Consider the following 13897-nt stretch of genomic DNA (forward strand, 5'->3'; position numbering starts at 1 on the left):
GTGCACATCTGCGAAATCAAAATCTGCTGCTGGATAAAATTCAGTGTTGTGTTGCTCCAATACATACGTTGTATTATGCCTGGATCCTCCTCCATATGCTGCCCGCAAGGTGGTCGAGACGTTGCCACTCCAGCCTGACCCAGTTTTGGACGACATCCCACATAAGGTCCTTCAGTGTGTGAGGATGGTTTGGGCTAAATTGGAATCAGTATGTTAGTGTATTATCACCTTTAAGGACAAACGTATCGCCAAAATGGTGACTGTAGAGCAAAATCCGGTCCCGATTCTACATAGCCCTAAATTTACCATCAATATCGGTTAGAGGATACTAACAACTGTGACTGATACTAGTCCAACGTGTTACAGACATACCTCCCTGATGAACCAGTGGGGGTGCAGGCCAGAAATATGCATTGATATATGGCAGCATTCACAGTGTTCTTCGAGTATCATAAGGTGTCAGACAAATCCTGCATTCCCGTGTGAAGAGAACCTGTCATCGTATATCCTGGTTGCATTCCAGGTATTTGCTTACTCTAATTATGCCTGCAACATAGTGATGGTGGGTGTGTATTCTTGGTCGTAAAGGACACCGAGAGGACATACTGATCGTGTGGAGATAGTTACGGACTGTGTAGGTCGACATAGCTCTCCCACTTGCCTCCAAAAGGCAGAGCACAGTTCTTTTCCAGCAAGTGATGGTACAAGTCAAACCTTCAATATTTTGGAATGTTGGCGTGACGGCTTTGAGGTATTCGCCATTTCGGTGAGTAGCTTCCCGTGCCGGCAACCCTTCTTGCCCTAAAGTGACAATGCACGCATGACATAAACTTCAAGTGACCGTTAGAAGCATGTTGACTGACTGAAAGGGAAATGCATGCCACACTGTCCTATGACACAGGTGGTTGTACGTTGCGATTTCCTATCGTCAAGAGAAGATTGAGAAAGAGATTACGGATAAAACAAAAAACTATGAAAGTGTCGAGGGAGTTGTGGTTTTTATTTTGTTCAAGCAATGGTTTTTCGACAAATGTACTCGCATGACGCCTCGACGTCAATCTACAAAAACGGTCAATGTTTGTGTTTCTTTTCTGTCTCAGCTTCTAGTACTGCTCTAGTCTCCAACATGCAGTTTCCTATGACATACAAATGACACAAGTGGACTGCAGGATTGGTCGCTTACATGTGGCACCTAAATTCAGCAGTACTTAGGTAGAATTAAACTCAACATTTATGTCGATTGCTTTCTGTTTTCTCGAGCTACAGCTGTTTTGTGAGTTATTCTTAAGTCTTGTGAAAGTAGTCCCCAGGTTTGAGTACATGCTGTGACGTACTCGTATTATCCGTATTCGTCATTTCACGCAATGTGCACTTTTTTAAAAGCTGCATATTTTATGAGCGAGGAAAACACAAAGCATCTGCATACCACATAATTCTTTGCGTTCTCATAGTTGATGTATGCAACTAAATGTAATATGTAGTAGTTAAATAAGCCTCGCATGGAACAGTGAAGGAACTCTTATAATTGTGGGAGGGGGGTTTCTCGTATGATTGACAAATGGCTTAGTGTGACAGTAGTAAGATAAAGTAGAGGTTAAGCTCTCTTTCTTCTCTGAATCCTCTTTATCTCTCCTTCTCTTCTATGTGCTAACTCATATTCTTATCTGCCTCTTTCTTTTTTCTCTCCCACTAATCTCAGAACTTCTCATCTTTCTTTCCTGCCTCCCTCTCTTCCCTCCCCCCCCCCCCCTCCCCAATCTCTCTCTTCCTTCTACTCCGTCTTGTTCTTTAGCAGCCTCCCTCGCCTTTCTCTCCCATTCTTCCAACTACTAGCCCTATTTTTCCTCCTCCTCTGTCTCCTTCCTCTTCTTCTTCTTCTTCTTCTCTTCTTCCTTCTGATTCCTCACTTTGTCTTCAACCACCTTCTCCTTTCCCCTGTTCACTTCCTACTGTTTATGTCTTCCTTCTCCACCTTCCTCTCTTTGTTTTCTTTCTGCTGTCTCTCTTTCTCCTATACCTCCACTCCCTCTCTTCCTTCATCTGTCTCTCTTTCTCTTCCACCCCCTCTTTGCTCTTTTCTCTCTTCCTACTGCTCCATTTCTTTCTTCTCCCCTCACTTCTCCTTCCAGCCCCTCTCTTCTATCTGCTACCTTTCTTTCTTCTTCGTCCCTCTTTGTTTCCTATCGGACTCCACCCGTTTAAAAGAATAATCCGATTTGGCATCTCTTTGTTTCCGAAACTAATAAACACGTGCAATGAATTTTGTTTTTTGATGAACGGGAAACTCAAAAGGTTTCTTTTCATGCCTTTTCATTGATGTTCAATATGCCTCTGTTGAGATGCACGGTATATGTCAATGGGGTATTCAGATTGTTCCCACACTGCAGCGATCATGTCTTGAGTTACAGCTTCCACAGATGCTGTAATGCGATGTCTCAGTTCATTCATAGTTGTTGGTAGTGGAGGCACATAAAGAGAATCTTTTATAACCCCCCCCCCCCCCACAAGGAATAATCACATACAGTCAGGTCAGTGGACCTTGGAGGCCAGCAATGTACGGTTGAATCATTTGGTCCAGTGCGACCGATCTATCGTTCACTAATCCTTTGATTTAAAAATTCCCGAACTTCCAGATTCCAATGTGGTGGGGCCCCATTCTGATGGTAAATGAAGTCGTTCGAATCAGTCTCCAACTGTGGGAAAAGGAAAGTTCTCAAGTATATCAAGATATGTACTTCATGTAACAATGTTCTCGGCAAAGAAAAGTGGACAACACACCTTTTCCCGTGAAACTGCACAAAACACAACAGATTTTGGAAACTCCCTCTCATATTGTACACTTTCATGTTATTGTTCCGTAGCCCATATTGTCACATTACGACTGTTCACCTTTCAATTTAAATGGAATGTTGCCTCATCACTAAACACTAAGCATCGAAGAAAACTGTCATCCTCCATCTTGCCAAGAACGAAATTAAAAACTCCACACTTTGTTGTTTTCACCGTCACGAAGAGCTTGCAGTAGCTGAATTTTGTACGGTTTCAAGTGTAAACATCGACGCAACACACGCCAGACAGACGTCGGAGCTATGTTGAGCTGTCGAGCTGCACGGCGAACGGATTTCTGCGGACTTCTTGTGAAACTATGACGTGTGTGTCAGACACTCGGGGACGGACCAGTGATTTGCCTTTACACAAACAACCTGTTTCTCGGAATTTTTCATGCCATCATCTAATGCTCTGTGCTGTAAGAGGGCCCATACCATATCTAGTATGAGCGTCGCGCTGAACAGTTACTACTGACCCACACTGCGCAAAACGTAGAACACAAAGCGTTTTCTGTCCTCCCGACGCCATTTTTACTACAACTGAAGTGGGCGCACACTGCTGCTGCCATGTAAAACTCGAGAGTATGCTCTTTTCCACAGTACGTTGTTCACGGACATACACTACGTGATCAAAAGTATCCGTATACCCCCAAAAACATACGTTTTTCATATCAGGTGCATTGTGCTGCCACCTACTGCCAGGTACTCAATATCAACGACCTCAGTAGTCATTAGACATCGTCACAGAAAGGAATGGGGCGATCCTCGGAACTCACGGACTTCGAACGTGGTCAGATGTTTGGGTGTCACTTGTGTCATATTTACGTACGCGAGATTTCCACATTCCTAAACATCCCTAGATTCACTGTTTCCGATGCGATAGTGAAATGGAAACGTGAATGGACACGTACAGCACAAAAGCGTTCAGGCTGACCTCGTCTGTTGATTGACAGAGACTGCCGACAGTTGAAGAAGGCGTAATGTGTAATAGGCAGACATCTATCCAGACCATCACACAGGAATTACAAACTGCATCAGGATCTACTGCAGTTAGGCAGGAGGTGAGAAAACTTGGATTTCATGATTGAACGGCTGCTCATAAGCCATACATCGCGCCGTTAAATGCCAAACGATGCCTCGCTTGTTATAAGGAGTGTAAACATTGGACGATTGAACAGTGGAAAAACGGTGTGTGGAGTGACGTATCACGGTACACAACGTGGCGATCCGATGGCAGGGTGAGGGTATGGCGAATGTCCGGTGAACGTTATCTGCCAGCATGTGTAGTGCTAACAGTAAAATTCGGAAGCGGCGGTATTATGGTGCAGTCATGGTTTTCATGGATGGGGCTTGCACCCCTTGTTATTTTGCATGGCACTATCACAGAATAGGCCTACACTGATGTTTTAAGCACTTTTTTGCTTCCCACTGTTGAAGAGCGATTCGGGGATGGCGATTGCATCTTTTAACACTATCGAGCACCTGTTCATAATGCACGGCCTGTGACGGAGTGGTTACACGACATTTACATGCCTGTAATGGACTGGTCTGCACAGAGTCCTGACCTGAATCCTATACAACGCCTTTGGGATGTTTTGGAACGTCGACTTCATGCCAGGCCTCACCGACCGACATCAGTGCACCACGCCGTGGAGAATGGGCCGCCATTCCCCAAGAAATCTTCCATCACTTGATTAAACGTATGCCTGCAAGAGTGGAAGCTATCATTACGGCTGAGGGTGGGCCAACACCATATTGAATTGCAGTATTACCGATGGAGGACGCCACGAACTAGCAAGTAATTTTCAGCCAGGTGTCCGGATATTTTTGATCACATAGTGTATCTCAAATAACATAATAATTAAGATTTTTTAAAATCGGATGATTGTTTTTCATACACCATGTATTATTCATCTGCTCTATTTTGTCTATACTAGTTTCTAATGGTGCTACTTCCTTACTTATTTCTCTATTCATATCTTCGGAGGAAGAAATATTCGCCTGGGTACAATCATGGCTCTGTAGACAACCGAAAACTTTTTTCCGTGAAGGCATTGACTGCCTTGTCTCACAGTTGGATAACTATGTTAACACTTATGGCGGTAACTTTTGAAATAATTAACCGCTTACTTTTTTCCACCTGTCTCGTTTTCATTTGACTGCTCCCTGTATGTAACAATAATTCAGGGAATGAAAAGGATACACTAAGTACAGAGAAGAAACAAATGAGCAGAAACAGAACTACAAAACGTAAACGGCACTCACCACTTCGATCTGTTCCGACTGCCCGACTGTTGCTTACAAGGCAGTACGAAAAGCGTTCTATGATCGTGGGACATGTGACCAGCATGTCTCCAGATGTTACTGCCAGCAGATGAATCCCAATGATGCCTCTGCTTCTATATTCAAGCAGTTCCTCACTTGGCCCCACAAGAGCTCAGTTACCCCCGTACCAGACCTCGCAGCCTCAGAAATAATGTGTGGAGGTATTAGAAATCAAATCCGTGTCCTTCTGCGCCAAAGGCAGCGACGCTAACAATTAGGCTTCGGAGGCAGTCGTAGAACTACAAAATACACATTATTTACTTTAATACACCTGATTTATGTCCACTAAGAAAAATGAAGTTGTCTTCACATCAACGAACGCCATCTCAGTATTGGAAATTAATTTCAATTGCAGTGCATTCCCCTCAAGTCTGCATTCGAAAATGTTATTTTATTTTCTAGTACTACATCCTTCCCTATGCTACAATACCTCAGTATTTTCCATCCAACCACACTTAAGCCAATACATTATAATAATAGATTGATGTATAAGTTCGTAGCGTTTTTGTTTTGTATGTTGGTGTTCCGGTTGCAATGGGTTTATTTATCGAGTGTCAATTTTTATTTGTAGTTCACTTTTGCTATTTGATTTTACATATTATCATCTTGCTATCTGGAGATAGTGACTTGAGCTGTGGACACTAGAAAATCAAGTGCTAAGTGGAAAAATCAGAACATATCCTAGATATTCTCCTGTTTGAGTTTAGTAGAGTGGTGACAGCAGCGGAGGCAGCCAGAAACATTTGCACCATGTATGGGGGTAATGACATTGGACAGAGCACGGCAAAAAACTGGTTTTCTCGTTTTAAGGAGGATCGTTTTGACATTAGTGACCCTCCACGTTCAATGTACTCGAGAGCTGGCAGAGGTGACGAACTGCGATAATTCCATCAGCGTGCGACATTTGCATGCGAAGGGGAAGGTTCAAAAATTGGTTGTATGGGTACAATATGCTCTAAGCCAAAATTATTAAAGTCAATGGGTGGCCTTATGTACATCTCTCCTTGTTCGTCATCAATTGGCTAGTGAACAACACCGACCATTCCTATCCTGTATCGTACTAATAACGATAAATGGTGACTTTATGCTAAAATAAGGAAGAGAAACGAATGGTTGAGCCCAAACAAAGCAGGAACTCTCCTTACAACGACTTGCACGCTTTAACAAAAGATGATGTTATGCATCAGGTGGTGTGTACGAGCCGATTCCCCGAGGTGTAACATTCACTGCTGACATTTATCGTCAACAACTGAGACGTCTTGCAGACTCAATCCAAGAACAACTTCAGGAAGAATGCGTGATTAACTCCCTCCCACAAAAAAAAAAAAAAAAAAAAAAAAAAAAAAAAAACACTACACAGGAGCTGGGTTGGGAAGTCATTTCGCACCCACCTTATTCACTTATTCACCTGATATTGCGCCCTCAGATTTTCATCTTTTCCGCTCTCTATCGAACAACTTCAAGGATCTTCCTTTCCGGACGACAATGCGCTCCGAATATGACTCGACGAGTTCTTCGCCTCAAAACCACATGATTTCTACGGTCGAGAAGTCGAAAAGCTACCCTAGCAGCGTTAGCAGATTGTTGTAAATAGTGAAAGAAACTACATTACTGGTGACTAAAGTCTCTGTTCCTGTATATGTTGTGTTTATTAAACTAACGGAAAAACGCTACGAACTTATGCTCCAACTCAATAGTTCCATATTTCACCATTGTATTAAAAAACTAGAAACCCACCTCGATTGCGAAAAAAGTACCTAGTGTTAACCTAGGTTTCGGCGTAGATAACTACACCTTCTTCAGAACAATAAAACCCACAAGTGCCTAAGAAGACCTTTGTCAATGATTAAAAGAACACCAAAGCTATACATTTATAAACGAAAAAAAGGAAAATACAAACAGTACACATGTACAAAGTCTAAACCGTTACGTAACTTAATGGTTCTTTTACCACTGTGTCTGTTGGATGGCTGCTCGCTGCCCAAGTCTACACTGGTTCACCATATTCCAGCGTCTTCTCTCCACATCCCCGCGCAAAATTGGCGAAGACCACTTTTCATCTTAGTTGAGGTCCTCCACTCTCACAATTCTTTGCTTTCCTTTAACAGTCACCTGCTCCCGGTATTTCCTCTCCCAATACTTCTGCCCTCCTTCAGCAATCACCTGCTTCCCTCTCTCTACCGTAATACCACGATTGGCTACTTCAGAATTATTAATAACAATTTTCTTGGATAGGTGTACTAGTTCTCACTGTTTAGTAAGAGAAACTTGTTATCCCGGCTATCTGTAACCGTATGAGCTCTCTCAGGACTGGGTAAACCGTAAAACTAAGCCGGCTGGAACAAACCAAGCCCGTTTGGTCCTCTTACCTGCGAGTTTCTGCGGACACGCTGACACCGACAACCGTCTGCAGAGAACAGCTACTCCATTTCGCTTCTATTTCTCATTGATTGATTCCTTTTAAAGTCACAAGCCATCTGGTGGTTCATTTTCCATTTAGTGGCATTGAGGTATTACTGTTTCACTCACACGGTCTCTATGTTGTGACTGGTTTATTTTTTTACTATTTATGGTACAGTCTGTCTACAGTGTCCGTTTTAAAGTCATTGTCTGCCCCAATAAGGAAGTGTTGTAAAGTAATACCTCCGAATTTTTTTGCGTGAAAACTCTTAAAGCTTTTTAAATAAAACAGACGATATTCATTTTCTACACCTCTGTTCTTCATGCCTACATATTTATTTCTCAACATAGGCACCCTGGCGACGAACAAATTTCTCCCAACAAGAGACCAGTTTGTTGATACTGTCACTGTAGAATGTTTGACTTTTTGACGAAGTCACAACCTCACCTCTGCTTGCATCGCTATATCAGTACTGAAGTCCTCGAAGGTGTTTAAGTTTTGGAAAGAGATGAAAATCAGATGGGGCCAATTCAGGGCTGTACAGAGGATGATCGATCACAATGAAACCAAGGCGTTTGGGTATTGCAGTTGCAGGTTCTCGTGTGTGGTCCGGCATTATCATGTTGCTTCAAGTGTGGACGAACTCTTCGAATTCGAAAGTCGATTACAGCACGCTGTTTCTCTCGAACAGACATAGTCACACTACACGCGGCCATGTTGCACGCTACACGTTGGAGCCCTCCAGCAGCAAAGGGTTTGAAATATGTAAATATGTAGAAAGTTAATAACGTTTGGTTTATTTAAAGTATTAACAGTCTTCGGATAAAAAATTCGGAGGCATTATTTTTCAGCGCGTCCTCGTAATTGTTTGAGTATGTTCAGTTCTTACATACTGTGTCCCAGGAGAAATGGTTAGTATTCAGGGATATGACAGGAACAACCATTCGAAGCAAAAGGCTAGTAAACATGATCTGTAAAATGCATAACTTAGAAGCTATGAGCTCTTCTTCATCTTCGGTAATACAAAACACATCTCTTCTACTGAAAAAAAGTGCTCATAAGTAGTAAGGTATGCGCCTTAGAGCCTATGTTTATTAGAAAAATTGTTATTGTTTTCGTCCACAGTACGTCCTCTCAAAAATGGATAGTAAAGAGCTTGCAGTAGCAGAGATTTGTTTAACAGTATCGAAAATGAAGAAGTGCCCATAGTTCCTAAGATATGCATTTTACAGGGTACGTTTACTAGATTTTTTGTTTTTAAAGATCGTTCCTGAAATATCCCTCAATAGTGACCATTTCTCCTGGGACATACTGTATGTAGCTGTCTCTTGTCATCGAGACTCTGCTCAATGAGTACTGCATGTATGTAAAACTTGTCTCGTTTTGTACTGTGGAATGTGTGTACTTGTTCTAGGTACTGTGAGTTTTCTGTATGTTCTAAATTGGTTTTATTGTCTTTTGTCACATTTAGAAAGCTTAGGTTCCACTTTTTGTGCTTAAATTGTAAAAAGGATCTTCAGTCCTTGCGTTAGTAGTAGTAGTAGCAGTAGTAGTAGTAGTAGCAGTAGTAGTAGTAGTAGCAGTAGCTTTATTCATCTGTAGATCTCTTTTCACAGGGATATAGGACATGTCAAAGTATTTACCAATTTAGATCAATTTAAAATAAGCTAATTCGTATACACATATATTTACAGACTTCTAGTTAGAGACAATATGGTATACAATACCTTGGTTACGAATAACTTATTAAATAATGTAATGCCACATTGCTCACTCATATTTCACTATCAGTCACTGCACACACTATACACACATTGTTTCATAACACTACACACACACACACACACACACACACACACACACACACATACACACACACTAGTGATCTCTGGGCCATTTTCTGTACCGGAACTTCCCATTTGCTATCTTGAAAAACTGAGTCAGCATCCCTCTATAATGAGTGAGACGTTGAGCCCAGAAAGAGGATGAGGTGTTAGTATTGTGCTATGCATAGCTTGGGGGTAAGTATTTCTAGAAAGGAAAAAAGAAGGGAAAAAAACAAAAAGTGAAGGTGTTATGTGGAATGTTGGATGTTTTATAATCATTATTATTATTTATTTCTATAGATTTTGTTTACCAAGCCCCTAATCTGATTTATCTAAGTAATCCTTCAATGTATAAAATGTATTGCATAATAGGTACTTTTTAGCTGCCTTTTTAAATAAGTGTATTTTTGCAGTTTCTTTTATCTCTTTTAGTAATTTATTGTACAGTTTTATTCCTTGGTAGAAAATGCTGTTTCGAGTTTTATGTTTATTTTTTCTTGGTAAATGCAAGTTGAGTCTAGCTCTACCATGGTCATGGACAGAGCTGTTTGTGCAGTAATTACTGACTGGTAAATGTACTCACATGGAGCAGTTAAAATCGCCAGTGTTCCGAACAGATCTTTACAATGAGCTCGACTAGTGTTTTTGGTTATTATTCTTATGGCTCTTTTCTAGAGTTTGAAAATTGCGTTCGTATTTTGTGCATTTGTTCCCAAAAAAAGAATGCCTTAACTTAGAAGTAAGTGTACATATGAATAATATGTAACTAAAAGACACTGCATGTTACACACTGATGATAGGATTCTAAGGGTATAACATGCTGATGACATTCTGTGTGTTCACACCATTTCAACTGAGAATCAATATTCATTTCTAGAAATTTTGCATTTGTTACACAGTCTATAGAGGTGCCATCTACATTTAATTTAACATTGTCATTTTTCCTCTTCAAACTGAAATTTATGGCATTAGTTTTCTTTATGGTCAATGTCACTTTATTATTTATTGACTAATCATAAACTTCCTTGAGAGTGATTTGCTTTCTCAGCAAGGAGTTCTCTCGTTTTCTCAGTAACTATAATGTTGCCGTTATCAGCGAATGTACCTACGTAATTGTTGCATTCGGACATTCAATTAATCTGTGAAAGAAACGATGTTGTCGACATATCGGTATCAGTGTATTACTTTGTACCGTTCAGACGTTAGATAAACTGTCTGCCAAAAGAGGTGAAGCATCCAGAAGACATGGTCTGGTGTCTTTGTTCAAATGGCTCTGAGCACTATAGGACTCAACTGCTGTGGTCATTAGTCCCCTAGAACTTAGAACTACTTAAACCTAACTAACCTAAGGACATCACACACATCCATGCCCGAGGCAGGATTCGAACCTGCGACCGTAGCAGTCGCACGGTTCCGGACTGCGCGCCTAGAACCGCGAGACCACCGCGGCCGGCTGGTGTCTTTGGAACTTCCTGTATGTACACGCCATCGGTGGGTATGTAACTGATTAGAGTTCCATTTCTCTGTGACTGGTACAGCGGCCAGCAGAGTGCATTAGCGTCGTTCGTATTGAGTGTTGTTACCAGGACTGGTAGGGTATATAAGGGCGTGAACAGTATCGATGTTGAGAGATCGCTGTGAAGGACCAGAAGATGCCGAGCGTTCTTGTGAAGCAGCTGTATCAGTACTTGACAAAAGTTTATAAGGGGCCTCAGTTTAGGTCTCCATATGGCCAAATGGTCGAATCGCCGAATTCGGGCATTCGGCTGTGACAGTGGCCGGGTGTAGGACTGCTGGGAACGTGACGGGAAGCATACTCGTCTTCAAGATTCTTGTCGAACACGTCTTATCTCCACAAGGGAGGATCGCCCTTTTACGCGCCAAATACATTGTTACCCGGTTCATCTGCTCCCGTTGTCCGAGAATTCCTTGCAACACTCGGTGTCACCCCGCATCACTGTTCGAAGACAAGCAGCATCCAGACTAGGGAATTACCTTCCCATACGTATGCTGCCTTTAACATCGTAACAGAAACTGTTGTGCTTTTAGTGGTGTGGGAAAGAGGAAGCATGAATTGCTAATGAGTGGTGTCGTCGCATTGTGTTCACCGATGAACCGTGGCTCCGCACTACCCCGAAAGGCCATCGTTGGCGAATATGGCGGCTACCTGGGAAGTGTTATATTCTTCTAGTGTTTATTGCTCGTCCACTCATGGCACGTGTCACTATTAACTGTCTGCGTGATGTTGAGGCAGTCCTGCAGCCAGCAAGACCTGTCCCGAAAGAACACGTGTGGAAGCAGCTCGGATATCAACACCGTCCCAGTACCAGTACATAGGATATCCACTACCAGATAAATAGTTGTATGCCATCTTGCCTCAGGAGAGAATAAAATGGCTTTATCTCACTCTTCAAAATTGAATCAGCGCATTCACCCAGGCGAGAGGACGTGGAATGTTATACCGCAAGTGGTCCCATACTGCCAAGTTCTTTGCAAATTTGACTCGATTTTGTAATCACTGCAATAACATCGCATATGAGGGTGTATTAACAAGTGATTTTTAGGTGAACTTTTTTAACAATATGAAGCATACAACCCCTGTCACCAACACTGAGACGCAAGTTCATAAGAACGCTAGGCAGACCAGAGTGCAATAGAATGTGTAAATAAAAAATTGTGGCAATTTGTAATGTGTAAAGTATCGTTTAATACAACAGAAGTACGACGACTACATTCCTCAAAATGCCAGCGGAAGAGGGCAACACTCTATGCCAACCATCTTTTATTACCAGAGCTGCACAATGATTCTTACATATCCTACCATAAACAGTGATACTTAATTTATTTCAAATGCCTGTCACTCAATTTTCTCTAGACTAAGCGGGTAGTGTGGCTGTATGGCTTCTGACAGTACAGGGCCATTAGTATGTGCTGCATGGGTTAACATCTTCAGGTATTATTCATCTATATGTACACTGGTGTACAAAATTTAACAACATAAGAAATTTTGGTTCAAAATGGTTCAAATGGCTCTGAGCACTATGGGACTTAACTTCTGAGGTCATCAGTCCCCTAGAACGTAGAACTACTTAAACCTAACTAACCTAAGGACATCACACACATCCATGCCCGAGGCAGGATTCGAACCTACGACCGTAGCGGTCGCGCGGTTTCAGACTGAAGCGCCTAGAACTGCTCTGCCAAAAAGAAATTTTCACATGATGTTTAACTCCAAGCTACATAGCTCGGTGAAGCTTGGACCTCACACCGAAGGAACTCCTATAGCATGTACAGAAAGTAACTGAAAGAAATACGCAATGAAACGAGGAGAAATGACACTTTTATTCGAAGGCAATAACGACACTGAAGTCACTGTGATTTATGATGGTCCCCTGGACATGACAGAAGGCGGGACGTGATTCTTAACAGGGTATGTTATCACAACGGACAGCAGTATATGTTCTGTGGCATCCTCCTATGCTGGCCACAAGACTGGTAAGAAGTTCTTGTGGTAGAGCGTTACATTCCTCCACCAGCGATGGATGGTCGTCGGTGCACCTGGAAGTGCTGCAGTACGTGTCTACACCACATCCCACATTATCAAGTCGGAGAAACGGGCATCCCAGTTCATCTGACGAATATTCTCTCGTTCCGACAGATCCCCCACCTGCGCTGTTCGACAGGGTCGCACACTTTCATCTATGAAAATGAAGTCAGGGACGATTCCATGCCTGAAAAGACGCACATAAGGGAGGCCTACAGCATCATAATAACGTTGACCAATGAGTGTACAGTATTAAAAAATATGGAAGTCAATACGCCCATGCAACATTATGCCTCCTCACACCATAATATGTGGACAAGAAAAGCGATCATGTTAGGCAATGTTCTTGGATGCATTATATGTTCCCTGTACCTCTGCTCCTGAGGACCTAGGAGGTTATAAACCCCACAGTGCTGATACTCTTCATAGACGGTGTCACTGGTTTGCATGTGACAATGGAACACAAGAGGTCATAGCGCAAAGAGACCACCCTACACAGTCGCGTTGACACGGTAGAGCGCGAGACTGTGTTTCTTGCAGTCCTGTTAAGTGCGGTTGTAATTGCACCCACTGTTTGACGTGGGTTCATTCTTGCGTTTTGCACAGTGTAACGGGCATCTGCTGCTGTAGTTGATCATAGACGATGACCTCCTCTCTTCTGGGCAGCAGTGCGTGTTGCTCACAATGCTCCCCATGCACATGAAGCAATGCTACGAGCAGTACCAAACTCCTGAGCAATAGTCATCACACTTCTTCCTTCTTTCAGTTTTCTGATGGTTCTTCTGTGTGAAGTCATGCAGATGTTGCCTCTGAGCAATGCTGTTATGGAGAACACAGCCACTGTGCACCGTTACTACTCCCTGACATAAACACACTGCCTTTTCCCCTCCCTCTAACTGCCTTGTGTTGTGGGGGCCAGCTCCATCTGACGCTATAGTCATGCTGACCCCATGCTATGTGACGTCGAACTTTC

The sequence above is a fragment of the Schistocerca gregaria genome, chromosome X (assembly GCF_023897955.1).
Source record: "Schistocerca gregaria isolate iqSchGreg1 chromosome X, iqSchGreg1.2, whole genome shotgun sequence".
NCBI lineage: Eukaryota > Metazoa > Arthropoda > Insecta > Orthoptera > Acrididae > Schistocerca > Schistocerca gregaria.